At 38.4% G+C, this 27,551-nt stretch overlaps 1 protein-coding gene across 1 annotated transcript in view; it reads right to left on the reverse strand.

Annotated features, from left to right (window-relative positions):
* LOC134675273 (C-terminal-binding protein) overlaps positions 1-27,551 on the reverse strand; it is a 107,436-nt gene that overhangs the window by 70,515 nt on the left and 9,370 nt on the right. The window contains exon 2 of the mRNA XM_063533493.1: positions 2,185-2,214. The gene's annotated coding sequence lies outside the window, so the exon portion shown is untranslated. The remainder of the gene's footprint in view (positions 1-2,184; positions 2,215-27,551) is intronic.

A 27,551-nucleotide genomic window follows, 5' to 3' on the forward strand; every position in this document is an offset into this window, starting at 1 on the left:
ATCGATCCGTCTGCGTCATGATGCTTTAGCTGTCGCGAGGGACTTGACATATCTAGAGGATTAAGATAGATGCATCCAGAAACGTAATAGCTTGAGTGCGGGTCGCAAGACGAGAATATATAGTGCCAATTGATCAAAGGGAAGCCTCGTGTGATGAAAAACAAAAGATGTATATTTGTTTTTGCAGTAATTTAACAGACTTGTGAGCCTTTTGAATTTTTGTAGCGAGCATGTGCCGATAAGCGGATACGCTTGTTATAACTAGTTAGGTATTGCATAAAATTACTAGAATTAGTGAGTAATCTGTCATCAAAGCATCGTGTTAGTCATCATTTGAACGTATAATATTATTATCAGTATTTATTACCAATCTGCCTGAGCAAATATGATAATTATACCGCGTACAGTGTTTGGAATTCAGATAGACGTGAGATAACGTCGATGATATTAGCCATTGTCATTTCATAAGACATACATGCGCAAGTGAATGTGAAACATTTCCAAGGCATGAAAAGATTCCAGGCCGCTATCATGTAATACATATCGCTATTCACACGCACACGCGAATAAACCGGGCATCCATTCAGCCGTCACAAAACGAAACTGAATGCCATCCTCATCTCAAGATGCGGCGGGCACGGCGTCATTCCCTACGCATCCCTAGGTACTAAGCGAAACGCCAGTTTAACTCCGTACTGTAATTTCTTGTAGTTCTTACGGATGGTAGATAAACTGGTTCTTTTAAGAGTTTGAGTCATATGCGTTTGGAATACGCGGGCAGATCAGAGGCGGCGGGGTGAGGGGGCGGAGCGCCCGGCAACTGCGCCATAACTTGCCGCGCACGTACAACCAGACAATCGCAATTATTATTAACAGATATACGTTTAATGATCGTGTGCCGAGCGAGCGTTGGAAATTCAACTGCGTTAGCCGAGCGATTGTGGTGTTTACGTCATGGCGGCGTTCGTGTGGAAATCGCTAGTGGGTCTGTGTACTGTGTCCTACGAGGTGGGAATTAGAGGGATAGGGAGGGGGGTTTCTTGCGGAGTGAGTTAGCTCCAAGACTGATGATTTGTAGCGCGGTTAGCGTTCATCTAGCGGACCGGGGCCGAGATAACTCATCCAGGGAACAAAGACAGGTCGCTAATGTAACCCGCTCCTCGTATAAATCACGTAACACGCTGGGAAACTTATATTTTTGGGCAACAAAGAAAAGCGAAGATCTAATAACGCAAAAACTATTGGATTCTCTCAATTGTGTTTGCGGTAGAAATTGAGAACAATCGAACGTGGGCGTATATAAATTGGAATGTAATAAAAAAGGGAAAATAACTTCACGACAGAAGGCTAATAACGGCCTACCTGCGAGCATGATAAAGATGGGTTTCTTGCTAAACAGGCATGGTCACATAAACCAGTTTGCGCGTTTGCGGCTTAAGATCGATGTAGGTGCACGCTTCGAGAGCTGCTCGCATATACGTACATATGTATACTATGTATAGGTATACTCTCATTGCCTAGCGAACCGAAAGCTTGGACGAATACTGCATTTTATTCAAAGGTGAACTGATCCAAATGGATAAGTAGTTTCAGTTGACTTTTTAAACAAATGTTTTAGACTAAATGCAGTACAACGCGGGTACCGAGATTATATAGACACCAAACTGTGAGAAACATGTATCTATTGATAAGAAAGTTTTACTTATACATACTTAACACAGGGAGCTTAGCCGAGATGACAATTGTACATCGACAAACGCCAAACGAAAAGAAACAAATGTATCGGGATCACAGATACTACGAAAATACACGTGATTATTTAAATTTCGATTGGCGTTTTCTATCAATGATTGCCATCTTGGCTATGCCCCCAGGTTAATATGTGCGCTCTGCAGGTTTAGAGATTGCTACAATTGCATTCGATATCCCGAGATAAAACCACAAGTGGACTTTAATCTCGAAACCTGACTTCAAACAAGTTTCAATTTTGTTTGATGTGTAAATCTGTCATTTGCAAATGCCACATCAATTAGTACTTGAAGTTTCAAGTAACATCAACCTATCTACATATATAATAACATTAATATCTGACTACGGGAAACCCGGATGATGCAATCAATTTATGTATATCTGCAGTCTCATATTATATTCGCAATCGATGTCGCGAAAAAAAAAGAAACTTACTGTTTAAGTCCAATCTGTTAAATCCGCGACCTGTAACAATAAGAAACATTGTTAATTCATCGTTCGTGGAAAATCATTTCCATATTGATAAAAGTAACAAGCGTAGTACGTAGTAGAAAACAGAGTTCAAATTATACAATAAATAACGAGAATACATCCTTAAACCACGGTATTTATCAAAGTTTCCTAGATTTTAAAGTCATATAAGTTTTATATGGATATTAAAAATGAAAACTTATTTACACACGTTTTTCACATAGTTACTTACTTACCTATGCCTATTAATATTATACCAGGGGCCCATTTCTCAAAAGCTTGTAACTTATAATACAAGTGGAAGTCCCTTTCTAACATACACTGTCAAAAAGTGAAAACCGCTTGTATTACAAGTTACAAGCTTTTGAGAAACGGGCCCCTGTTCGGTAAGTTCTCAAATTTCAATTTAACAAACACGTAGGTAACAAAGAATGTAGGTAATTGGCCCGTATTGTACACGTAACAGTCAATTCCAGTTTATCAAAGATCTTATACAAAACAAAAACCTCTACAATTGATATTTCTTCGCCAATACCAGAAAAACGTTCGTTAGTTAATACAAAGGCGACCGAAGAGTTCTAGAAACAACAGTAGCAGTAGCACGTAATAAGTATGTATGTGTAGGAGAGCGAAGTGCAAACGAAAACATGAACATTAAATGCCTTTACTGTAGATAGGTACCTAAACAGAACAGTCAACAAAATAGACGACAACAAAAACTCAAATCTGGCTAATAAAAATGAAACTTGAAAAGTTCGAGAACAGTGGCACGTAATGGGTATATTGGGTATAGGTATTATAGGAGTGCGAAGTAGCCGAAGTGCGGCCGAAATGGACAATGCGCGTAAAAAATCAATAAACGCCGGGCACGGCCTTCGCTGAGGTCGACTGACGCCTTTCGAATCACCGCCCGAAAGATTTGCAGTTTAATGCCACTTCGGGGATACTTTGCGACTTTTGGGGGTGCTAAACATAAATATAGAGGTAAAGTATTTACTTCAATTAGCAAGAACATCAAGATTGATTGATTTAGGATAACGACAACATTTTTGAGAATAGCTCCGTTGATAATAGGTTATTTAGATTGTTTTAACGTGTATCTAAATTAAGAGAGACTTCATATGCTTTCAGCGATTTCGGCGATCTACGAACTGTTTAAGTTGTTTCAAATTTCTGTTTTGATAATTTTAAACTCCCGCAGCTACAGCAGGTCTGTTGATAAACCTGCTCATTATAAATAATAAAGGAAAACTCTCGATCTCATTACGATAGTTCGCGTCTTGAAACTATTTCGAGATTCGAAATCTATAATTAAATAGCTTCAGGTTAACGCAAGCAACGTGTCAGCTTCTCGTCATGATAAGAACGCGTTACCTATATAATTAATTATAAAAGTACAAGTTGGACAGTGTTCAAACGGTGAGCGTTCCATTCAGTGCCAAGTGCAATATTTATAGATGGACTGTGACGGGGCATCTTTTCGGCCGCACTAATTCCGTCCCGTCTTTGTGTGGGGTATAAAAACGCTCCAAAATGCGCTTGGGAGGCAATTCCGACCTATTTTTATAAAACAGTGCTGCATCATTTTTACTAAAATAAAAATGATTCTGTCAGTCAGAGCGACAGAAATGGAGTTCTCAGACGATTTTCCAATTTCGATTTCCGGGGCAGCTCTCCTGTCCTGAAGTCATAAAGAGTGTGACATCGATGGATCAACATAACAATACTCCTATTTATTTTGTTGCTATGCTATAACTTCTCCTGAGTCAATTTACAATGTCAAGATTTTTTTTTAATAGATTAAAATTCCACAGTTTAAATGGTTTTGAAACTTTCAGGAACCCAAAAACGTCTGTAGTCTGTGGTTCATATATTTCTTTATATTTGGCATATTTTGTTATTTAAGCAAGTTTATCCTCATTACGCACTATAATGATAAGCCGATAAGAAGCCAATCCTGACAGGTGTCAACCCAGTACAAATTATAACCTCAAACACTGCTTTAGGTTATAATTTGTACTGAGTTGACACCTACCAGGATTAACTTCCTATCGGCCGAGCACTATAGTACAGTCAGCCAAGAAAGTGCCACCACCGTACCAGGCAAGAAATATAAGAATGGTTATAATAATATCTAATAAGTTATAGGAATATCTCGTCTACATGAGGATAAGTTAGCCACAAGCCGCTTGATTTAACATGTCGGTGAAAGTTGCAGGGATCATGTTGCCATTAGAAGCTTTAGTACTTTCCCACGAGCGCCCCGGGCCAACGCAGGTTAACAAGAACATGTTAACTTCGCGAGTTGATAAGCCGAAATTGCTGAAACTTTAGTTTATCTACATTTGGTGTGTTTTAGCGCAAGTCTGCAGCAGTCACAGATCAATAATAACGACTAGCTATAATCTTATTCTAGTCGCTGGGATATGAGTTGAGCCAAATGTAACTCAATCGGAGATTCGGGGTCATCTATTATCACACAAGATTTAGATTTTTTAGATCGCGCATCGCAATTTAATCGTAAAAGTACCTATGTTGAACGTGTTTTTCTCGTGTAAACTTAGATCAGATACGAAATCTATACAAGGTAATCTACAGCCGCAGATAAACCGGTCTAGCGGGCGCCTGCCGTATAAGTATACGCGAGTCTAGAAACTTTTCGCTACAGAGCGAGAACTGTGTCGCCGCCAAAGAAAGTTGTAGTGGCGTAGGTCGAGCTGAGAGGAGTGTTATTCATATCCCTTGAAAGTGAAGGAAAAGTAGCTAAAACCAGTATAAGGGCGCTATCTGATTATGAGAGATCTCGAGGTCTCATTACACTGGTACTCTTGCACTCGATACACGAAACAAATAAGGATCCAGTTAAAAAAACTTTGATAACTTCATAATCTTCATATGATTGTGTGTAAAAGAAAAAAAATTTACTGTTATTGGAAAAGACAGAATTTCATAGATTACTAACTAATATACATCGCGATTTGCGAGTCGCATGCCGTTTTTTCCCCAAATATGAAAATTCCTAATTCCTCTAGAGTCTAGACCTATGATAACCTCATGATAACGCATGACTCTTTGAACTTAGTTAACCACGCACCACACCAATGTTACCAGATTTGAGACCAGGTAGTTTTGTCTCTCTGTGACTTTTCTGTGTGCCTTTTAACTGTTGATAGGTACTTATCTTCGATTTACGCAGTCAGTGCTGATCCTGAGACATAAGCTGTAGAATTCATGACTAACGCAGCGATATCATCTCAATCGCTTGTCAAATGAGATAACCATTCGGAAACATTAGGGTATTTACCGAATCCTGGTCACGGCACCACAATAGTCGTAACCATTAGCTATACCAACACAGAATACATCATAGGACTAGGTACAGAAGACTCACTCCAACAAAACGCGTCTGTTACGATCAGGACAGATATGGCCGCTAGGTGGCGACAGCTCCACGCGCGGCTTATGGCCAGCCACCAAAATTGGTGTGGAACGGATGTACTTTTAGCAACCTGTAGCAAAGCGACGAAATCGCGGAGTGAGCGACGCCTGGCCAAGATGACAAACGTACAGACAAACGTAAAACGAAATATATTGGGACGACAGATGCTTCGAATATACATTACATACATTATTTAAATTTCGATTGGCGTTTTCTATCAACGATTGTCATCTTGGCTGATAAGCCCCTTGGGGTCAGGAAACCCGAGCCTCATGAATCTCTGTGGATCTGCGATTGCGGCACTTTAAATACACCTATTAAAACTTAGAAGACCAGTCCAAAATCAACTTTTGTAGCTCTTTCTATAAAAAAAAGTTTTCCAAATCCCAAGCTAGACGATACTAAAGCATTTGTGGTGTAGATGAAGTAAGGGAAGTCACACCAAGCATCTACATTGGTTTGGGTACAAATATTCGCAATATCCAATTGGAATACAGGACCAGATCCCAGGTTGTGACGTGATGGATGCGGCAAATCGAGACGCGTCGTACGTCGTACCCATAAATCCGAGGCACCGGCGGATAAAAACGGCGGGTGGCCCGCAATTTATGAAACGACTGCCGCAGTGTAAAGTTGTTAAATTGATGTTCTTTATGGCGCGGATAGTGGTAGTACTGAATTTAAGAGTGCATATATACAAGGTCTTATGAAGATATAATACTACTGGACTCTTTGGCCATTGGCTGTCTGTCAATATCAATTCGCATAAAGTTGCCTGTTTTTTTTTCCTACAGAGCGCCCATGGTTCTTTTCGCAACAAACGTTTGAAAATTTCGCTCGCGATAATCACATTTGAATGGCTCAACAAACGCTCTATTATTTACTTAAAAAAAATTGCACATTTATAGAAAGATCCGTTTATACGGAACTAAAAAATCATGTATATCTTTTTTAACGTAGCAATAACCTACATTTCTGTTGGAATTAGGGCATACAAATAGACAAACACTGCTTTAATTTGATATTTGTGTGAAACAAATCGATTCCATAAATGCTGAATTTCGAAATCATCTATTACAACAATCGTATCAATTGAATGGAAAAATGCAGTGAATGTCGCTGATTCCATGTGAAATAAATATTGAAAGTATTTCAAAACGTGCCTCTTGTTAAGGTTCGTGCTTCGTGTGCACTATCAGTTACAATATAAATGATATACATCGTTAAATAAACACATTATCTCGTACGTGACAATTTGAACAAATAACGAGTCAAATCAAAACGCTTCAGTAAGCAATATTTGCCGGTTACCTTTGATAATATGATGATCTAACTTTAGTACTCGATTTCTTACGCCAAGCGGTGAACACGGATAACTTTATACTTATATTTTAATACAAAGTAGCCAAGTTTACATTTCTCTTAACTCTTTAATAGTAATGGTAGCTGAAATATAGCAAAAGACTTAACACCTGGCATAATTAGGTACTTATTTCACATAATACATCCAGTATTATGTAAGAATAGGATATGAAGAAGTAATACCGCACAAATCAAAGTTGATCCTGGCTATACTTTAATAAAGGTTTTGTTTCGTATTACAACGCCGATCTTATTAACTCGAACAACAAACAATTCCGAGAGGCACTCGGGAAGTTTTCTCAGCTTTTGCACAAATGGAAACTTCCATCAATCAAGAGTTTTATGAAACTTTGAATGACTAGCGTCTACCTATACTTGTGATGTTGTTTCCCCCAGTTTAATTTTTAAAGTAATAAGAGTTCCAGGGGGTTCGGATTTTGTTTGATTGGGAGTGGTTTCGTTTTTGATATTAGTTAATTGAATTGAGGGAAATTGTTTTACTTTGATAATACGTAGGTATAGTATTAAGTTATTGAGCAAAATTGACGACAAATGAAAATAACGATAAGCCACAGTTCTGTACACATGTAATAAAGTATTGGACTTTTGGACTTTATCTTTATAGCTGTGGAGATTCAGTAATAGATGTTTCTATTATACAGTTCATGTTATTAAATCAAATAGCTAATAAAGCAGCCTACAATACACCACACCAGACATCAAATTTATAAGTAGATTTATTGGTACCCGTTCTAGAGTATCGACAGTTACCGGTTACTATTTATGAACAAAGCATGACCGTAAATGTAACCTGTTTTAAAATCAATTCTCCAATCTAAAACGATGTAATTTACAAAGATATGCATCTATCAAAGCATGTTTTTACACAAATCCGTCCACGTGATCAACAACCATAGGCGGCCGACGCCGCGTCGCGTGACTAACGCCGGTGGACGGTAATACAAGCGTACGTTTACACCGTGTACACGATTACCGCTCGTACCTGACGGAATCCTTAGGCCCGCTCAAACCTCAAGCAATCCAGAACAACACTGCACGTCACTACACAAAAGGGTACACGCGACAATAGAGCGACAAAGGCGAGGGTCGCGCACGACAGTATCTGGTCGCGCGGGGCGTTTATCTGGCTGTGACAGCGCGCCGCCGTCTCGAATAACAATAATGAGGCGACTAATTATTATTATTACTCGGGCACTCGCTCGCTCGCATGGTCGCATGCAAGTATAGGTAGGTGGCGTAATCGCTGAATTCCATATAATCGCGGCGTACGCACACATGCGATTCGAGCGCCACGTGTGGTGACGTCGGCGAGGCAGGTAAGGGGTGTCATTCTGATCGCCATACGTGCATCAACTCTCCGGTAAACCAGAATAAGCGCACTGTCAGGATCTCGACGCATATAAAATTTTCAACAATTTGCATGAGCGTACGATTCGCCTGCGTTCAGTAATAGAATAGAACGGCAAGTACGAGCGCGTTGGTACGTTTCGTTTCGTATCGATCTCTTGATAAATTCGATACGCTGAGCCGGTGAATGCACGCTGGCAGGCGGTCGCCTTTCACGGGGAAACGCAGTATTTACGGTCGTTGCAATTCGCTGGTAACTATACGAACGCTCTTTGTGTTTATCGGTCGCCAGCGCCACGCCGCGCGAATATTCTCGAAGGCGAGATAACACGTGTATTTATTAACGGCTGTTGCGCAATTTAATGTACTGATAACGCGTGTTTGCTCGGTACTATAGTAGTACCTGCAGCTACGACCGTGATACGAGTTCACAGGGTACAGACACCTGCAATATCTATATAATATATAGCATGATGAAACACGTCGAAATATATCTTTCGAACGTTATCGTCGTTTTGTATTTTGCCTATATGGACTGATTTACCGACAAAGGCATTTTCTTAACCGCAACGAGTTCTGTTTAAAAATCAGGAATTCTGCTAGATAACACTCTGGTAACCCCGTAACTTAGGTATTTATAGCCATTCCACCTAATCTGAGGGCGTATGCGAATCCGCGTGGTTCACTCAGTAACCCGTTAGGTACTCGTAGATTCATAGATAAGGCCTACAGTGATATATGGATAGACCCAACGCGTATATTTTTTGCGCGTTTTATCAAATAAAGGTGAGTGTACGACCTCGTTAAGAGTTCACAGGGCTCCGAGCGCGGTGGCGCTACGTATTTCGCCGGTGTATGGTAAATAATCCAATTTGGAGCGGTGTGCTGTTTCTAATCGCCCTAATTGAGGGAAGAGGCTCCAATTACTGACGCAGCTCGTTTTATTTTATACGAATAAAAACCGGCCCATTGCGAGTCTTATTTATTCACTGCAGGTTCCGTAAGTTCCGTTTCGTATCTTCGTACAAGATTTTACGCTTTTGTAGTTTTTTCGTGGACAAGAAATTGATTTAGGTACTCGATGTTAATCGATATGAAAGACGCTGATGTCGTACTAAAGTCACTGTGACAAGGTACGAAAAGGTTCAACAATTAAATTGACCGTAAACACAAAAACGCAGGAGACATCAGGAGGTTTCTTGTTCGAGTACAGACTTATAAAAACCAATATTAATACAAACGTGGATTTAGTGAACGTGTACGAGTATGGGTATTAATCATTGTTATAGCGGCAATGCAAATACATATGTACTTACAATAATTGTTTGCCTAGGTACCTTCGGTTTCGAAACCGAGTGTAATTAATGTAATGATCCTGATCCCCGTGAGATTTTTACATTTTTGCATTGTTTTTCTTTCTGTACACTAACCTTTAGGGTGAAATTGCGGGGCACTTTTGGATGAGACTAGCCCGGGACCGGGATAAGTGGCGTACACGAAGAGAGGCCTATGCTCAGGAGTGGGCGACTGAAGGCTAGAATGATGATGATGATGATGATGAACCTTTAGGTTTTTAAGATACTTTTTACTAACACGTCTATGGATTATGTTGGTCCGAAATAAAAAACTTTTTTAAACAGCCATTTTCCTCGAGGTACAAAAGTTGGTAACCAAATTTTATTTCTATTCCCTTGTATTGTTCGCTTGAAAACTATTTAAAATGAGGATCAAAGAAGTCAAATGAGTCTTCGTAAAAAGTCACAGGAATAATAACATTGAAAAGATTAGGAACCCAGGTAACTGTTCTAGGCTAGTTGGATGGTAGCGGAGGCCACTGGTTCCGTTCTAATACGGAATCCTAATAAACATTAGGCGGTAAAGAGTCGTGACTTATCAAGGCTGGGCTGAGTCACCACATGAGTTTGCAAGTGGCGAATGCACAGCAACCGGTTCGGTATTATTATCTGAGAACGGAACGACTTGGCAAAATTGGTCCGTCTGAAAAGTTTGCAAACGGCAGTTCTCACACGCGATATGAATAAATGGATCTATACAATTGGTACATACATGTTTTAATGTTTTTATATGTATTTGCAGATGCAGTCATATTATAAGCGGTGACCAGCTGACCAGAACAGTGGATTGCCAAGCCAACCACGTTGATTATCAGTAGATAGTAAAATGACGTAAATGTGGCTAAAAACAGCAATTTAGTTCCGATCTTCCGATCGATGTATGTATTATGATTTACTCAAGAATGCAAAGGAAATCATAGTCAATCTAAATGAAACTTTAATGAAACTACCGTATTAGGTATTTACAGTATGTTATCACGAACGTAAAACACGATTATTTCGCATATGTTTAAGTATGTAAAAGCAAATATTTCAGTTGCCAATGTCAACGAACTAATTATCCGTCTGGTATCTAAACTAAACGAACAGTGCAAATGAAACAACAGGCGTAGGCGCGTAATAGGCGAATACAATATAAGCGCCAAGAGACAAATTGTATTTTTTGTAATTTGCGCTCCGGCCAAAGCCCGGAAATCGCAGTGGTCGTCCAAAAACGACGAAGGCGAGCAAAAACGAGGACGTCAACAACCAGCCAGTCGACGGCCTATTCCAATAGGGTCGTCGGCGAAACAAAATAACGACATTCAAACCACATAGCTATCCGCGGTGGCGAGGCATACATAGAACTCCATTACTAGCGTACCTGTGTTAGTTGTTGTTTCAACAACACAAAACACGAAAAAGGGTTGTAGTTTCCTTCCTACGCAAACTACTAGCTCTTAAATGAGTATTTTTCAGTAAACAAAGAGTAGAATAGGTAGGTATAGGAACTTGACAAACCGTATAAATAAAATAACGAAGAACTTTCTGAAACTAAAATTTAGTTTCGAGTTGCCTGTAAAGTTAGCATCTCATTATTAATTTTTTTTTTGCGTAAATGATCAGAACTCAAAAAAAACCACTTAGAAGTATAGATCTATTAGAGATGCTACTAGAACTCTCATAAAACAGTGAAATGCTGGCATGATGCTAGGTTCACGGACACATCATGTTTGAAAACTTTTAACATTGCCACGCCGACTTTTCATGTAAATGTATACACGTGTAGAATATCTAGCCGCTTATCACGACCTAAATACCAAAAAACTGTCCGCGCTATCTGGAATTTGGACTATCACTGACACTGGAGAGCACATGTTATCGAACACGCTGATAAAAGTCTGAACTTAACGAGGGCTAAATCGTTTCAATGTAGTTGGTCGAGAATAAAGTCGCAGCGTTGCGCGTTGTCGAAAAAAGTAATGACGGACGCAGACACGAGGCGTTTGTTCCGATATCTTACAAAATACGAGGCGAAATTAGGTAATCCAGTGTAACTGAGACCTCAGCTCGGAGAGGTAATTCGTCATCAACGACCAAAATGTGTTGTGAAAACACAGATACAGCCTTGTTTGCTACTAGTGTGACTCACTTTAAGAGGCTCTGAACTTGGTAGTACTTAATAGTTGTCTTATCACCAGACAATTTTGGGCGCCATTATGAATTTTGCGGGTAAAATAATAGTCCGATTGCTGTCAAGATAAAAAAAAAATGTTAATAACCATGAAACAGTAGTTCAAACTTCGAAAGCTAACACGGCAATTGCGAATTATGACGATAAAAATGATATTGACTGGGGCTGAATGATTTCATAAGTTTCAATGTACTTTGAATTCAAGAATAGTCACAGGGATAGCTGCAAAAAGTAATGACGAACGGGCGCTGACACGAGATCTTGTTTCTCAACAAATCTAGATGCTTAGGACGTCAGGCCATCCAGTATAACGATGGACTCGACATCTGTGACAACTATGAGCAATCAAGTATTCACCTATAGTAGAGCCAGTGACAAGCTTGTATAACACAGAGCATACAATCGCGCTATTTCGAGACACGTTTTCCTCAATAGTACACAATAATAATAATAATAGACGCGGCCGCTAAGATAACGTTTGTAAAGCAAACGAGCACTATGCAAGTATTTGCCACTCATAAAACTCTGTAGATACCTATAAGGAAGGTGAACGAATTGAACGACTGAAAGAGATACTGAAAGACAAAAAATAATGCAAATTAAATTAGTGCCGCATTTTCCACAATTTTAAGTTACGGTTACCGTTAAGGATGCTTTTATTTAGCTATCCCTTTTGTCACTTGCTGATCTGTATAATATAATCAATTCAAACCGTGTAATAAATTTTTGCCACGGCGTTAGAATGAGCAGAAATGTCGTAACTACTTTTGAAATATAAATATTGTTCAGATAAAAATGCAACAAGTATTTGCGCTGACCTAAAGTTATAAAACTACGGAACCCTAAAAACGAGTTTCTCAGTTATGTCTGGTCAGGTATGAGTATGATAATGCTACTGTTATGTTTAGAATTAGGTATGAAAGTACGTGAGACTGACACGCAACTTCCGAGTTAACGCCAAGTTTTGTTTTATGTTCACTATATACAACCAGTATATTAATGACCAAGTGTAGGTATCTTAACAATTACACGTAGCCACAGATCTCATTAACTGGTTCGAATATGAAGCTACGAGCGATGTTAACAGTAGTGTCGTGTGTGCAGTGTGTTGCAAGATATGTTCCCGAACTGTGATGTCAATCCAATCGCTTACTGAGTTATAGTTGACCAGCAAATATAGATCTTAGGTTAGGCATAGTTGTGCCGTATTCTAGGACTCATTTAATTTGGTTCAGCTAATGGTAAGTTTCTAGGCGTTTGAAATAACTCCAAAGTTGGCGTCAACTTTCAGCAATTCGACGGAGTGAGCACTAAAATATAGTTCAAAGTAAGTTGAGGCGGGCGGAACTCCGAATCACGGCAGATGCACACGTTTACCTTATTCTACTTATTTTACTTTTGAATATGTTTCTACAGGAGATTAACTTAAAGAAAAAGTTTTTCCTTTGACCTGATCTTGTATGGAGGATAGGCTACCGGCATTCTTGCTTCTTGTATCCTTTTATACCGTGCAGTTTGAAAAACGAGAAGCGATGAATTCCTCCTTCTCCGCGTACCTACTACATATTACCTACTACTATACCTACCCATGTTTGATTTACATATTTATTCGTCTAACCTATATCACGGATTCACGTTTAGTTTCACTAGACATATATCGACCGGGAACCCCGGGTTACACGGGTAAACCCCGGGTCACGGGTAACCCGGGGTTTACCCGTGAACAAGATGCTCGAAAACAATTCAAAAGGTAATCACGGTCCATATTCCGGTCGATATAAGTCTAGTATATCCCGTCTTTCTAAGTTTCTACATTGATTATAACATAACATCACTTATTGGGATTATCAATCAAGCGTCGTCATCGTATGTAACATTGCAACGCCCACATACCTTTATGTTCTCATAAATCACTCTAATCATGAAACTCAGCACAATGTACGCTTGGACACGTGTATTGTGTATTTATATCGGGAAATCATAACTCGTGTCTAATTGATTTGTAATACGTGTATACAAAACGTACACGCAACATAACAATTGAACATACTTTAACTATATTATGTCGCGCAGTTCATGGCAGTTATTGTCTAGTTAATTGAATTGATATTATATTCTAATAATTGTCAGTTTCAGTCGAGTAAAAGAGGATAAGAGGGCCAGACTCTCTAGTATATTCGAACAATAGAGACAAATACACGATTGAAATTGTGTGAGATAGGCCCTATAGCTCTGCCTTGATAAACGACGCAAACGTCGAAAAAACTAAACTACTATAGGGTATTTGACTACTAAACTAGTCAAATCAGTTTCTTTTTTCGTACTGTCAAAACTATTTTGCTACTTTGGAATTTATATGAAACACTAGCATCTCTTTATAGTTTTATACGGGTTTTAAAATAGAGTTTGTGTCTAAAAATAACTGCTGTCTGCGTTTCTCTATTCATCTTCTGTTGCTTTATTTCATGCATTGTATAAAATATTTTTTTTTAAGTACAGTCAAATACCCTATTTGTTTTATTCATTATTTTTGTCGCGTCTTGCCCTACAGTAATTCTGTTCTAGTAAAACACTATGTATTTGTAAACGGGCGCCATTGTCGTCAAAGAACATGGAAAGGAAACGCCGTTGGGGGCAATAAAGGTTTCATTAGCGTAAAAGGCGAAAATGACTCACTCTGGCTTTGCGAGGCTTAGTTTGATTGAAGTACTGACGCCATTTAACTCCAATAATATTAATTGAAATGTCTACGAAAACAAAACAGTAAAAATTGTTTATGAATTAGAAAGTCGTGCGTAAAGTTTTTGGTTGGACAATCAAAAGAAACGGGACAATTATAGCTTCACGAATTCAGTAAATGGCTTCACAAAGCCGTTGAATTCGGCAGACGGTTCGGGTCAATACGCTATGAGTTAGCTTATTAGTCATGCAAATCTTGATCCAGTGTGTTCGTCAAGTGTAGGCATGACAGGCGGCGCAGTGCTTTAGTTACGAAACAACTTGGACAGGGCATAGTCTGTAGTTTAACTAGTTGGGTGTAACTTGTTAGGGCTCACGTGCTATGCCGCAACTCCAGTGTTCGTAATTAACAATCCAATTTAGCTATTGCGACTGAGTAAAATGAAGGAAGATTAACTTTCTAGTAAATCTATTGTTTTGGATATCAAGTCTACAACCTTATTAAAAAGGTTGGGCGTAAAATCACAGCTAAGAAGTTTTAAACCAGTCTGCACTTGCCCGATAATTATTCTGTGACCAAGTCGACAGACTTAGGGCCAGTTGCACCAACCACATTTGACAGAGTGCGCTTTACTATGAAACTTTCCATACATAAAAATTTAGCGAACTCTTTAACGATTCGAACAGTTTGGTGCCACCGACCCTTAAATTCGTCATCGACGTCTCGGCTCTCGAGATAATTCGATGGGTAGTTGATATATAGATACATGGGTATGTTGAGTGAACGCCGAAGATCTCAGAAGTCAGCTCACATCTCGTCTAGCAGGCACCCCGGGGGCGAGTGCGTCAGGGGCAGGGTTGTCGAATGTTGTCGATATCTTGATATATATGTCGGCGGCCGATCGTAAGATCAGGCAGATCGTAATGTTCCTGTGTAATGTTTTGACCATAGTTACATTAAACCAATAAATAATACTGTAAGTTTTGTAAATGTTGTAATGAAATGATACCTATTTTCCTGATAGAAAGACCGGAATAGTAAATTTGTTATGAATTTGAGTTGTTTCTAAGCGAAAAAAGTTGTTATGACATGATTTAACACTACAGTTATTTTTCAGATAAGAAATTATACAACTAAAATAGTTACGTACTGAATTTGACTTTTGGTTAGAAAGAAGTTTCGAAAACTCAAATTAGTACATGTCATACATCAACTCGAGACATTTTGCTTACAGTTTCATATTTCAACTCTGAAACAAATTTAAATTAATATTATTCAAAAATGTGCATTACAAAATGAATTCCAACATTTCCAACAGCGTCAAATGGCGGTCAAGAAAATTATATTTTTTTACAAATTATCCTCTTCAATTAAACCTGAAAAATTTCGATTATCGAAACGGGAGCCCCCAATTCGACATCAGACAACCCTAGGAGGGGGTGGGGAATGGGAGAGGGGGGCAAGGTCGGCGTCCTTGCCGACGTAACCTAACTGCGACCTAGCTGTGTCGCCGGGCCACGATTGTTTTAACGATCAATATTGAATGATATCGAGAAACCGTTATCTTTGAAAAACGTGACGTCGCAAGAGGTTCGGCCATTTTGGAACATGATCGCCTATTAAAACGACGTAGCGTTCAAAGATGATAAAAATGTGGGATAGTAATTAATCATCAGACCAAAATATGTACCTACTAATATTAGAAATCCAGAAAGGGCCTTCTATCTGTATGTCATCAAACATAAATCGTTGTTCCGATTTAGATGATTTTTTTTATAGAGATAGATCGAGTATATATCGTTTTTTTTAGCATTAGAAATAAGGTAAACAATCTTGATGTGTCTTTTAATAAAAAAAAACACATTTAAAAATAAGTTACGGCAAATATGTAACAATTATCTAATACGATCATTTATATCCTTCTGCTTTCATAAGTAATAGTTACTGATTTTTAAAAAGCGTTTTTCAATTAAAAGACATTCCAAGATCCCTTACCTTCTTTCAAGTTCTTTCTAATGCTAAAAAAAACGAACTATAGAGAAGGCTAGTTTTCATCACAGAGAGCATCATTCTACGCAGGCAGGAGGAGCTAGTAACATAAAATCCGGTTTACATTCTTGTTATCATGTGTCTTAACAAGAAGTATAAATTATTCTTTATACGAACAGGCTCTAGGCAGGGGTGCGAAACTCCTGACTTCGGCCAAACTCGGCTCCGCTCGGCTCCGAGCAATTATTAGGGTTGGCACCACTTGACTTGCTTTTGCATGCACGACCACAGATAAGAAAATAACTTGAATTTTGACAACCCTAAATAGCCGAAAGGGATAGCATGATTCGACCCTGAACCGTTGTCAAACTTCGGTTTTGCAGGAAGTTTCCTTTCTGTACGGCAGTACTATTATTTATTCTGTGCTCTAGGTTCCTCGTAGTCTATTTCAGTAATCCTTACAGACGGGATATTACCCGATCCGCACCCTGAGAACGGGCTCTGAAGAATTATGAGGGTGTTTTATCATAACTCATAGGTGACATACACCGCGCGAGTTTTAGATTTTGTAATAAATCGAAGCAGCGTGGTGCTTTATAATTGCCAATAATGTGTGACTTACTTCGCGAAAAGGTCCCTGATGTGTTGCTTAAGAAGAGTTTTTACCCATCTTATTATATCTATTGTCACCTTATCGCATGTATGTTTGTTATCTTTTATTTACATTTTACCTACAATTGATTTACCAATGCTTGAAGCTCCGATATAGGTGATTAGGTGCACAAGTGCTTTACCTGAAACAAATTAAATTAAATCATTAATTATAAAGAATATATATATATATATATATTCATAAAGAAAGTAAGTTGGAGCAAAACGCCCACCTCACTATTTGACTGAAGAAATCGGGACACGGTGAAAGTGTCACAAAGTCCACTACCCATTTCCTTGCCTTTCTACTGCGTTCGATTATATTTAACACTTAGTTTTAAGCTAAAATAACTAAGACTACATGCATTTATGGATGTAATTAATAATAAGTAGGTACTGCTACATATAATATCGCCGCATCGCATTTTATAACAAGCCATGTAAGCAATACGATCACGTTCATAGCCTATTTGAATCATAGATGCACTTGTCATGCAAATATCGCGCGCATGACTCACTGCAATATATGCACTTCTTGTGTGCGCGTCATAGTGAAAATATCGTAAAACGATATCGGAGTTAAATGAGATAAGTTTACACGCGTTCGGTTTATAATTCGGAACGGAACGCAAGCGATAGAAACGTCAATACAGTTACACCAAGAAAAGTCTTCAGCGATATTGATAGACCGCGCAGTATGTCATTTTAAACGTCAAACTTAGGTATATGAAATTGACGTATAAATAACACTTGCACTGCGTGGGCTATCAAAATCACTGCAGACTTTTCTTGGTCTAACTCTACAGGCATCAGCATAACATATGTGTTTAAAAACTTTAAAATAATGATACTCACTCCCTTATTATCGAGGCTCAGATCAAACGCCCGTCATTTTGAAAACATAACCCTATTCCGTACAACAGAGACTTCCTCCTATACAACATTTTAATTATTCTATATTTCCTGAATGTGTTTTCCTTTCAACTTCTGTCATTATACGTCCACTTTTGTATTAATAGCTCTACCGGCACTGCACTTGGCAATTAATAAAATTATGATGAGGATAAATCATCTGATATATAAAAACGATTGGTATGTGGTATCTGTCACTAATTTGAGAAGTACCTAGTAAGTTTGAGTGACCAATTAAAGTGTATACCTATTATTTTTTCAACTTAACTATTATTTTTTCACATGCCGAAACGTGTATCCGCATTGGTATGTATTGAGTTCTATTTATCTTAATTATAGTTCGTTTTTTGGCATTAAAAATAAGGTAAACAATCTTGATGTATCTTTTTATTGAAAAACACATTTTAATAATAAGTTACCGCAAATATGTAACAATTATGAATCTAATACGATCATTTATATTCTTCTGCTTTCATAAATGATAGTTACAGTTTTTTAATAAACGTTTTTCAATTAAAAGACATGCTAAATTCGCTTACCTTCTTCCAAGTTCTTTCTAATGCTAAAAAAAACGAACTATAGAATTAAATACCTATTGCAAAGTTGTGATAAAATAATTCTGTCCATTTTGCACCAGAGCTAATGCTAATTCGGTCCAGTGCCACGTCAGCTGTTTTTTGTAATACCGAGACCGGTAGATCGTTGACAGGCACCTGGCGTTCGTCGAAAAACTCGTTTGCGAAAGCGCCAGTATCTGTTAAGGGCGTACATACTATACTGGTTTTAATCCGACTTGGCCGATTATTACCCAACTATAGCTAAGCCAAGAAGGGTTAAGATTTTAAGTCTTTGTCCACCGTAGTCACGATAACGCCGATATTTATAATAAGGTAAAAAAGGATAGCGCAGTTATTTAAGACTAAAACATTATCACCAGATTCCCAAAGAACTAATACATTTGAAGTATTTGAACTTTAAATTTATCTGTAGGTAATTCTTGGAAATCCCAGTCATTTGTTACCAACTTCATGCGATTCCAACCATCTATCTTTACCTAAAATCTATGTCTACGTTAGCAACAATCAATATCTAACACACGTATACCTTCCTACATATTCACAATTGTATGTAAATGCTCAAATACGCGTTTTTACTTGAAATCAAGGTCACGTTTTGCATAAAACACCGAGAAAGTTCCATTTGAGCGTATATTTGCTCCCGCTGTTTTCAAGATAACGTGGCATCCACATTCGTTTCATCGGCATACAAAGCTCAGTTGCAGTTGACATCTGCTGCTAGTTATATTTAGCTAGTTGAGGTATAACTGTTCCCGCATTAGTTTGTGTAACTACTTAAGTAGCTATACAACCTTGCCTTAGGCGCTATAAATCACTATAAATCTTGCCTGAATGAGCGGTACATAAGACTAATTTGCATGACGGCTTAAGCCTCGTTGGTCTACGGAGCTATCTGTCCCGGCTTCGCATCCTAGTCCGCGCTTTTCTTCTTCTCTATTTCTTTAATCTTCTGTTTTCTATTCAAGTACCCATAAAAATATATCTTTTCTCCAATATGCTCGGAAATGTTCACCTTACTGTAGCAAAAATAGTACGGAAAGTTCTTCGTTAATGTCAAACTCTAACTAAAAAACATCAAACTATCGCTGTCCTGTTCTAGCGGACGGGAAGTAAAAAAACACTACAGTAATAACTTATTACTGTAGTGTTTTTTACTTTTTAATAATAAAAAACGCAAACAGCCAATTATTATTGCCGCGAGCCGCTTCTACACGACCCGATCAGCTATCATTTCACGTGTATGATCGTGCGAATACTGCTTAATAAAATGAAAGATTATTTTTATATTTTTTTTAAATCTCATCCGTGTTCATAAAGCTTACATAGTTTGTCAAAAGACTTTCTCATTTCAAACATAGACAAAGAGAATCATACTATTTTTGTCTTACACTAGTACTAGCACCCAAAAGAAAAGGATGGGTGTAGTTTTCCTGGTTCTTACTGACTGAAAAGTTGGTTTGACAAACTATATTGCGCAATTATATTGAATGAACGAATATTGAATGGTACTGAATGGCAGAATAAGTTTGTGCCTTTAACTTTTAAAAATTAATTAAAGAGGGAAATTGTTTTTGACATTTTGGATGTGAAGGTTTGATTTGAGTGATGCTTGATGCTTAAATAATAATTATTTTAGCTTATTTCCTCACATGTTTGGAGAAAAGCACTATATATGCCTCGGCAGGAATAGCAATTCGTGGATTCGTCTTCTTTGATCGTGAATCGAAACTCATCCACGAATTGCCCTTTCCCGGCCTCTGCAATAATGTACTATTTCTCCAATATGCTCGGAAATGTTCACCTTACTGTAGCAAAAATAGTACGGAAAGTTCTTCGTTAATGTCAAACTCTAACTAAAAAACATCAAACTATCGCTGTCCTGTTCTAGCGGACGGGAAGTAAAAAAACACTACAGTAATAACTTATTACTGTAGTGTTTTTTACTTTTTAATAATAAAAAACGCAAACAGCCAATTATTATTGCCGCGAGCCGCTTCTACACGACCCGATCAGCTATCATTTCACGTGTATGATCGTGCGAATACTGCTTAATAAAATGAAAGATTATTTTTATATTTTTTTTAAATCTCATCCGTGTTCATAAAGCTTACATAGTTTGTCAAAAGACTTTCTCATTTCAAACATAGACAAAGAGAATCATACTATCTTTGTCTTACACTAGTACTAGCACCCAAAAGAAAAGGATGGGTGTAGTTTTCCTGGTTCTTACTGACTGAAAAGTTGGTTTGACAAACTATATTGCGCAATTATATTGAATGAACGAATATTGAATGGTACTGAATGGCAGAATAAGTTTGTGCCTTTAACTTTTAAAAATTAATTAAAGAGGGAAATTGTTTTTGACATTTTGGATGTGAAGGTTTGATTTGAGTGATGCTTGATGCTTAAATAATAATTATTTTAGCTTATTTCCTCACATGTTTGGAGAAAAGCACTATATATGCCTCGGCAGGAATAGCAATTCGTGGATTCGTCTTCTTTGATCGTGAATCGAAACTCATCCACGAATTGCCCTTTCCCGGCCTCTGCAATAATGTACTATAGTCGCCTAGTGCCCACATTAAAACACCATTGAGTTTGGATCTGCGCGCCTAGAATTGCTGGTATAAAAATAAGCTTAGTAAGAACGTGTCATTCCGAGTTACTTGAAAACGTTTCCCAAAGCAATATAATTTGAGTTACGAAAACGTCTATTGTACCTCATTCCGGTCCACCCCCACCCACTCCATTAGGCTGGTGGGAGACGCCCTACCGCTGACCGACCTATTAAAATTGTAATTACCAACCAGCTTTGTGTATTATTGTTCAAATTAATGTTTATCGATTTTCCGAGGCGCGGGAACATTAATTACTCTTTCTGTGTGAAATGTGATTTCGTGTTTTTCTTAATAAATTGGAACCGGAATGACGTTCAAATTATTATTTTATTGCTCTCCGACTGGAAAGCGTCAACTGTCGATCCGCTGCGCTAAACGAAGTTGCCGCTTTCCGGCTCCGTCGAACAGAAAAATAGTAACCATAGACGCCTCGGCTATTAAATAAGAAAGTCCCAGATAAAGTATAATTATGGCGAAGCCGGGACATCTATTACTTTACTGCCCTAAGTATGTAATATACTTTTTTACGTTCAAACTCAATTCCGTAACGTCAACTAGTTTGTTTTTTTAATGTTCCATGCATTGTTTCCAATATGTTCCATTGCTATCTAAATAGTTAGCAAGGAGGTAAAACTTATAAACTCGGGTAAAATTTGGTATTCGTCTCGGCCAATACCCTCAACTCAAACAAGTCACCTACCACTCATACCACCTACAGAACGTTGCCTCTACACCTAACTGGCTATACCTAGCGCACACAAAGCATCCTTGAACAATAGCTAATGTGATTTCGGCACAAAGGAGGGTGCCGCAGGGCTAGGGACGTCTTGCCCCTCGGGTCCTCTCGGATGTTTCCCCGCCGACAATAACCGAGATCCGAGATATGACCTTGTTCGGTCCCCTCGGAAGTCTCACTTATCCAAGGTCCCGAGTTCGTCTTGTGCCTCATTTCATTTGTAAAGAAATCCCAATTCTGTTTTCAGGTGATATGAGTGACTTGGCAAGTGGGGTGACACCCACTGTTGAAGCAATATTTATACACACCTAAATACATTTCTTTGTTTAGTTATCAGTATATAACGGCTCTAAAAGTTGTTAGATTAGACTAGGTTTTATTCTTAGCAAATTTCATTTCGTCTCACAGAAAACAAGATAAGCTTACCAATGTTTTTAACAAATTAATCTTGTTTCGGACAAAAGTTCAGTCACATTTAATAAGCTTAATTTATATAAAATTTTATGTTTTTTGTCGCTCGAAAATGACACTAAACTGTTTCAAATTAAAATAGCCCCGTATTTTATACAGCAATCACAGCGGGGGAGTGTGCCGCAATGTAAAATGTAAGGTTGTCTAAAAATACACGTTACGCCGCAAATCTACGTGCGGATTTTTTGCCACATTCGCTCTGATTTGTGTGCTTCCGTGACGTAATGTCGCGTATTTAAATAAGGAACATGACGTTTTTAATTGCTATTTACATTACATTTCAGATTAATTAATGTGTGAATTTTCATTACTGTTTCACGATGCACACTGAGATTTTTGCAGTTATCAAATTGACGGTTATTCTCATTAATTACGTACGCCACACGCAGCAATACATGTCGATGTGCATTGAAAATAAAATCAAATCAAAATCCCACAGTTAAACCCTGTATTCGCCTCACATGCACACAATTCAGCGCGTTACCGCAGGCTATCGCTGTCAAATAAACCTAGTTTATGTTGCTTAATAACCCAATTAAATCGCGTCCGCATTATTGCAGCGATTGTTATTATTCATCATTATGGTTTAGATTAGGCATAAAGCATGCCATGCATTTGTTTTGACGGCACGGTCGTCGTGAGTTTATGTGGCCAGAAAAATCACGCGTAGGCGAGCATGTGCACTGCTGTATACATAGCACAATTGGCCAAGTCCTCAATTGGGCGCTTGCATTCTCCGTTCGTTTGTAATCAGCGGTTAAGACCTGTTGAGACATAGTCTTTGTTATTTACAAGTCCTAAGGGCAGGTATTATGTACAAAGTCCACTTTAAACCGGTATTCTGATATCGTTGTCTTTATACGACTATTAAACTCTCCCAGTTCTATTAAAACAATTGGTTTATATCGGCGCCCGGTATTTATCGACAAAATTTATTCTCAGCATAAGTCCTTCAATAAAAACCTTTATCGTTTTCCCACAGTTTATCGCATAACAAGCCCTAACACGTAATTAAACACTTGTTTGCACTGTACGTACCATCGTCGACAGGAACTAACCAATTGTAGACCTTAATGCAACTGCATAAGACCTTCCGATCGTCAGTTAAAAGTGCATAATCGGCTCACAGTTTTTGCCAGTTTCCCCGGTCCGGTTTTTTACGGTTTCCGCCTATTCGGCCGGTTAATGAAAGCCGGAGAGATGGAATGGCTAATTGGATTCCGTTTTGTATCGGAAACCGTTGGCTCTCCCGTGTACGCTATTCCAAAGCAATCGTCTCTGACCAACCAGTTGACATTTGTATCTTCTAGAAGCCCAAGCATACGTAATAAGAGTTCCCAGTTTAATGGTTTTCTCTAAGCTATTTGCTTGGGTAACAATGGGAATAAAAACCCCGTGTATCCGACAGCACGTTATTCACCTTTCAAGTATTACGATAGAGATATTTTTATCGAAAGCTTTGTTTGTTCGATTTTATTATTCAGACTACCGTGTGTATTTGTATGTGATTCTTGTTTTTCTTTACATTTCGCGTTATAGTTCGTTAAACACATGCTTACATAATTAATGAGTCGGAAAGGGCCTTAAGAAAGTTTTCCGGAAGTTTACACGTAGTTATACAGTTTGTGATGTTTTAAACTAACAGCTATATTCGAACTTTAAGATACGTCAAATAATAGATATGGAAACGATATAGATTAGATATGTCAGGGACGTCAGGGTCAAACAAGTGTCAAAAGTGACGTTTTTGTTTGAAGAAACGTCGCTTTTGACACTTGTTTGACACTGACATATCTAATCCGTATCTTTTCTAGATCTATTAACTGACGTATCTTAAAGTTTGAATTGGGCCGTAAAGGTAAAGGTCAGATGGAGTAAGACAAATACTCGGGCAAGAGTAACACTTGTAGGGAATCCTCATACTGTTACTTACTCTTGCCCCGAGTCTAATAAACTATTTATCTTACCGCACATGACCACATCGTATTTGAACCTTTATGGCAGTAGCGCCTTATTGACTACCGACAGTAAATACTCTTTTGTTTGAAAACGGCACGTTTATACTCTTACCGATATTCAGTAACTCTTTCTATTAGGCAAAAACGCAAACCACCGCGATATCAATCGAAGTAATTTATTCTACAGCTCCGTACCATCGCAAACGCCATAACATCAGCAAAAAAGAACATTACAAGGAAAACAAGCTACCGAAGTCGCGCGTCGAATTTGATCTAGAGCTCTGCTGAGTCACATAAGTGGGAGGGGAAAGGGGGGAAGCTCAGCCACCTATTGTAAGTATTGTGGTGGCTGGCAGTTGTTTTTGCGCGTCAGAGGCAGAGCTGACGCGGTCGCTAGGCTTTTAAACCTTGAATGGGCTAAAGATGCTTTATGCGCGCTTTGTAGAATCTGCAGGTGATGGCTTTTGTTGTTTTTGAACTACGTACAGGCGAAGACACGCGTTCATTAAAGGCCTGTGCACACCGGCTGCGTGTGCGTGACGTGCACGTACGCGTGCGGCGTTGTAGTCTACAGATCCTTATGAGAGACGGCACACCGCTTGCGTGATGTGTGCGGCTCCAATATTTTAGCGCACGCGCACGTCACGCACACGCAAGCGATGTGCATACTGCACAGGCCTTTTAGGCTTTTAAATGACCTTGAAATAAGCAATTTCGTCTAGTAGTCTATGGTCAACTCTGTCAAATGCCTTCCGAAAATCTGTGTATTCACATTAGATTGGTGATCGTTGATCTGTCTGTATGATTTTCTGGTTTATAATGGGGCTCAAGGCTCCATAAACTAATTTCTCACAGATTTTCGCTAATAGTCATTCTACAACTGTGTAGTGTCCCCGAGGCTCTGCAAAAACTGCATCAAAACATCTGTATGTATACATACAGAGTGACAACATATTTTTTATACGTTTAGATATCATTACTAAATCGTTCCGGTTAATCTAACGAAGCTTTTCCAAGCCAACTTTATCAAATAAAGGCTACAAAAAAAACCAACATGGATGATTCAGCGGGGAAGTTTGCAACTATAATAGGCAATTACTTAGCCAAGAAGTTACTTACGGCTCACCAGGGAACAGTTACTGTTGGAATTTTATTTTTATCGTGTTTAACAACACTTCCGCTGTGGGTTAAGGGTTACGAATGTTCAGTTTTAAAAGCATAATTCTCGATTAGCCGAGAGTTTCTCATGAGAATACGGTGGAGACTACTAAACCGACTCAAAAATGTAGTTTAGACCTTAGCGACCTTTTCGGCAACAGTCGTAAATGCGCTTACAGCACATCGGGCGACCCGTGTGTTTTTTGCACCCGAATTTATATAAAAATAAGTTGAGTGCCATTTTGTTATCTTGCTCATGTGATAAACTAAACTTATGCAAACATTAAATTTACAATAATTCCGAAGCATTTTTTCTAGAAGCGTTATGTAAAAAAATTGATACAGAATATACAGATACACATTTTTATCAATGCGGTATTGTTGTTGAATGACTAAGATGGTTTAAAGACAAACAAATACGATTATGCTTGAATCGACCGGCATTTTGGGTCAGCAGGTTATCGGAGAGAAAATATAACGGATACGAAGATATAAAAATATTCGTATTCATAAAACTTATTCATTAAGAACCGATATCAAGACACATTATCTTGGGGTCATAAACTCATGTCGTATCATTTGTGCACCAGATATTCTGTAATTAAACTGCAGAGTAATTAAGTTGCGATAGCTTGATATAATTACACCGTATAATAAATTGGTGTTAATTTTGGACATTTCCTCCGCAAGAGGACACAGATAATGCCTCCCGCACCTTAGTTCAAACAGAGCACCAATAGCCGAAGCTATAGTTCGTTTTTTTTAGCATTAGAAAGAACTCCACAGAAGCAAGCGTGCAGTTTTTATCAGGCTCTTTAATTGTTAATAATTATTGAATTATCTAATGTAGCATGGTCAATACATATAATTTACTTCAAATTATTGCTGCTAAAAGTGCCGGATTCGGAACCACAAGCTTACTTCTGCGAAGTTCTTTCTAATGCTAAAAAAAACGGATTGTATGAACGAGTTGTTCAAAGTGATGTGGGTACAACTTGGTTATTGGGACAGTAAAATTACGTTAAAATTCTCCCCCTGGCTTAACTGAACCTACTTGAGTAATAATAGAAGTGTGTTAGCAGTATCTTTTGTTTTTTCATCTAACCTCATGTATCGAATATATTCATCATCATCACCTTTAGCCGATTGTACGGCGATGTTGCACAAAATCGTTTGTCAACGTCCCCGCAGTTCGTTAAAATTTGCTTACGTAAAGTTTAACCGTCCTATCTGCTGCGTAGCAGTTTACAGCTGCCATCGTCAATTTTATTTCTACGTGGTGCAACTATAGTCTGTACCTTTAGGTATTTAACCTTTTGAACGCCACAGACGGCAATTGACGTCAAAGAAAAATCGTGACAACGACGCCATGGACGGCATTTGACGTCGATAGTTTTTTGATGAGAATCTACTGAAAAATACCCCACTTTTAGGTTGGCATTATTTATTCACAAAACTAAATTTTACCCCCGTGGAGTCAGTGCCACGGCAAATGGATGCGCCGTTTGGCGTTCAAAGGTTAAATAAAAGTACACAAAATCTACTCTCAAATAGCTCCTTAAGCCAGTTGAGGGTAGATGAACACATTACATGATCAAATAATGTAGATTAAAGTCAAGTCGTTCAGTGACTGATCCAGGCGGTATTGTATTTGGTTGGTTAACCAAGAAATGTTAAAACTACCCGAAAATTTACAAATTGTTTGTTTACATTTATTTAAATACCTAAAGGTACAGAGTATAGACCTAAATGCGCCCGAATAGTCTGGTTTACCGACATTACTAAACTTCTAACGTTCACCATGAACAGTCATCGATTTAAGCGTCGACCTCAACCTGACAGTTCTAGAAATTTCTCCGATTGGATCGATCAGACGTGATTTC

The sequence above is a fragment of the Cydia fagiglandana genome, chromosome 21 (assembly GCF_963556715.1).
Source record: "Cydia fagiglandana chromosome 21, ilCydFagi1.1, whole genome shotgun sequence".
NCBI classification, from domain to species: domain Eukaryota; kingdom Metazoa; phylum Arthropoda; class Insecta; order Lepidoptera; family Tortricidae; genus Cydia; species Cydia fagiglandana.